General features: G+C 41.4%; 1 pseudogene; it reads left to right on the forward strand.

The window, feature by feature from the left end:
- Positions 1-814: 814 nt before the first annotated feature.
- Positions 815-3,274, forward strand: LOC103732569 (annotated as a pseudogene).
- Positions 3,275-3,848: the final 574 nt, after the last annotated feature.

The following is a 3,848-nucleotide window of genomic DNA, read 5'->3' on the forward strand; positions in this document are numbered from 1 at the left end:
CACTTCCCCATTTATCCATGGCTGCTATAATTGTCCATCTATGTTGTCACAGACCAAAGAAAGCCTGAGAGACTTGACAATGACTCTCCAGTGTTCTGGGTGTATTTTTTCTCCCATTGTCATGCAACTCCAGGTCTTTGTAATAATCAGGATCAGTTACCCTTACCTCTAGCAAAATTGACATTCCTTTCCTTGTTTGTTTGCAGTTGTTTGTTTTTATTTGTTTTAATGACATTTTAGTAATTCCTTGAGAGTTTCTATAATGTATTTTGATCATTTTTACCTCCTTCCCAGTCTCCTCTCAAATCTCTCCCAACTCCCCCGCAATTTTGTGCCCTTTTATTTTTTAAAACTCATCAAGTCCAATTTGTGTTTCCCAAATACTCTTGAGTGTGGGTCCATCCCCTAGAGCATGGTTTCCCTATCAAGGGTCACAGCCTTAAAACTGATTGTCCCTCTCTTAGCAGCTATTAAGTGCCAATAGCTCTGCAGCTATATGGTGCTCTCACAAACACTGCAAGCTCATATGTGCATCTGCGCTGTTGTGTCCAGAAAAATGTTGTCTTGTTATAGTCATCCACTCTCTCTGGCTCTTATAATGTTTCCTACCCTTCTTCCACTAAGATCCCTGAGCTTTGGGGTGAGGGATGTGATGGAGCTGCCTCATTTAGGGTTGAGTACTCCACAGTCTCTTATTTTCTGTACATTGACCAGTTTGGGGTCCCTATGTTAATCAATCACCATCTACTGCCAAAAAGAAGCTTCTCTAATGTGGATTGAGAGATTTACTAGTCTATGGATTTAACAATAAGTCATCAGGAGTCAGTTTAACACTATTTCCATTTATCAGAATAATAGTAGTAGGATCTAGCCACAGGTCTTTGGCCCCAGTCACAGTGCCAGATATGGGTTCCATTTTGTGAAGCAGGAACTTAAATCCAATCAGAAAGTGGTTGGTTACTCCCCTAACATTTGTGCCACTATTGCATCAGTGGGTGTATTTTGCCAACCAGTCATTACTATAGCTCACAGGTTCAAAGCTATGTAGACTGGTGGTCACTTTCCTCATCAAGTAGGGTACCTAGCACCTTCCAGAGCTATGATACCCAGCCAATAAGGATGAAGCTTGATTCCTCCTCGGCAATAGGGTCTTACCACCAAGTTCTAGAGGGTAATTAAGAATAATGGCAGTAGGCAGGAGTGCAGCAGTGAGGGCAGCGGGCAGAGAGGCACGTGGGTTGGAGCAGGTCGCTCACAGCAGCCTCTAGCGGCCTGGATTCGTTCTGTCTGCTCTGACTGAAGTGTTCATGACTGAGTTATCTGAGAAGGAGAAAATCTGCTCTTGGTGAGCCCAGGCCATCCCGGAGATGTGATGGCCAAGAAGCAGATACCGGAGGTCAATCTGAGGTTGGGTTTCAAACCAAGGTACAGAATTCTCATAAGAATGCCAACAGTGAACATGTCATGCTCTACTTTAATACCCCATCACCTGAAGGCATAACAGCTAAGGAACATACATGGACTTGTGGAACATGGAAATGTATGCACAGAAAAAGGAAATCTGTAATTTTTAGAAGTAAGCAGGCGCTCTTAACCAAAATGGGCACATTCTGCTCAGTAATAAAGTTTGAAATCCTTCAAGAACTAAAGAGACTGTGTCATTGGGGTCTGATCATCGCCCCGGGAGTTATGGCAATATGTTCTACAATGGCCATGACTGACTCTGTGTTGTGGTATTGGCCCTTACATACAACTGAAGAAAGTGTGAATTTCATCATGTTGATAAACTGGATTGTCATGATTCTTTATAATTACTTCAGTACCATGTTTGCTGGTCCTGGCTTTGTCCCTCTGGGATGGAAACCAGAAAATTCCCAGGATAGCATGTATCTTCAGTATTGTAAAGTCTGCCAAGCATACAAGGCACCATGCTCACATCACTGCAGAAAGTGTAACAGATGTATGATGAAAATGGACCACCACTGCCCCTGGATCAACAACTGCTGCAGTCACCAAAACCACACTTCATTCGCGCTTTTCTTCCTGTTAGCTCCACTGGGTTGTGTTCATGCTACCTTCTTCTTTGTCATGACCATGTACACACAGCTTTATAATTGGCTCTCCTTTGGGTGGAACACAGTGAAGATTGATATGAGTGCAGCCCAGAGAGAGTGGTTGCATTTGCTGCCACCTTATTTGCCTTGGGATTAGCTTTAGGAACAACCATCACTGTTGGGATATTTTTCATACAGATAAAAATTATTCTCAGAAACAAAACTTCTATTGAATCATGGATTGAAGAGAAGGCAGAATTCAGTATTACCAACTAGATGAGGTCTTCATTTTTCCTTATGATATGGGAAGTAGATGGAAGAACTTTAAATAAGTATTTACATGGTCAGGAGTCCCAGAAGGAGATGAACTGGAGTGGCCAATAAGAGAAGGCTGTCACCAGTACAACTAATGATAGAACGGTTGAAACAAAAAGCAAATAAAAGAGTTAGAAGCATTCACTATAAAGTAATAGAAGATTATAGTGGGGGCCTGCTGTCCTTTGAATAGAAGAATCAAAACCTTCATGAGCCCCTGTACTGAATAGCCCCAAATACAGCTGCAGAAAGGGGAGTTCATTTTAGCCACATGAGGGTTCAGATACTGGTTGTATAGAGACAAAGTTCTTGATGATTCCTTTTAGAAGGTGCTTCAAGAATAAGAGGATGGTTTCCTAGAAACTGTGTGGAAAAGTGTACCCGTGATGGTGAAACAGATCCAGCCACAGAGGGTGAGAAGAAAAACAGATAGCCACTGTTACAGTAAAATCACTCTTCAAGTCCCCTACATTACTTGAAAATTGTATATATTACCCAAGAATTATGCAATGAGCCCACTCTGGTTAAGGTGTTATTTTCCTCAAAGGGGCCCTAGTGCCATGATTTGAATATTTTTCTTACCATTTTGAAATGAAGAAGACATTCTGCATACGCCTTTGAACTCCTGCCCCTCTGCCTCACTTCTTCCCCTTCTACCCCAGTAAGTGAATTCCATTTTCTCTAGGGTTTCTGTATGCTGCACACCGTGAACCTCACTGGCAGATCTAGTTCCCCCTTAGCCAGGAGCATCTGCATGTGATAGTTTTGTTTCTTCCTCAGTTGACACTTCTTTCTTAGTATTCTAGGTACTATAGAACTTGTCGGATTCAATATAAATTCAAATTTTGTTACTTGCCTTTTAATAATGCATATTTTGTCAAATCCAATAAAGATCAATGGTTGTTCTGTAAAGAGAAAAAAAAAAAAGCATAATGGCAATAGCCAGTAATGTTTGAGGCTCAATGGGACCCCACTGGTCAACAAGTCCAAGCCACATTCTTGCCTGACACTGGGCTTTTTATTTATTAGCCTGTGGTATATGTATATGTTTATATTTTAGGAAGCTTCTACAGTAGTAGCTTTCCATATGACTTCTTCCAAAAGATCTTTGGCGTTAGTTATCCTTCCCTATGCTCCTTCCTCTATCCTGTCTTTCTTCTCCACTCCTTTAGCTCTTCCTGTTCTATTAGTCCCCTTCTGTATCACTTTATTCTATCAACATCTCTTCATTTTTTTAGTTTATTCAATGGCACAAGAAGACCAAAGCAACCACATGATCATTAAGGCTTTAGTTCATGGTAGTGTTTGTCATGCATTTGGAGGTAGTGCCTTTCCCCACCCTGGAAATTGGGTTAACACACAAGATGAGTCTGAGGCAACAGGATGAGAAGCTTTAACACCCCAAATTGTTCACTGGGAGAGAGTGAGAGAGCCCAGTAATTTATCCACATTTTAGTTCCCTTATCAAATTCCTCTATC

This window comes from Nannospalax galili, unplaced genomic scaffold, assembly GCF_000622305.1.
Source record: "Nannospalax galili isolate Female #2095 unplaced genomic scaffold, S.galili_v1.0 scaffold895, whole genome shotgun sequence".
Classification (NCBI taxonomy): domain Eukaryota; kingdom Metazoa; phylum Chordata; class Mammalia; order Rodentia; family Spalacidae; genus Nannospalax; species Nannospalax galili.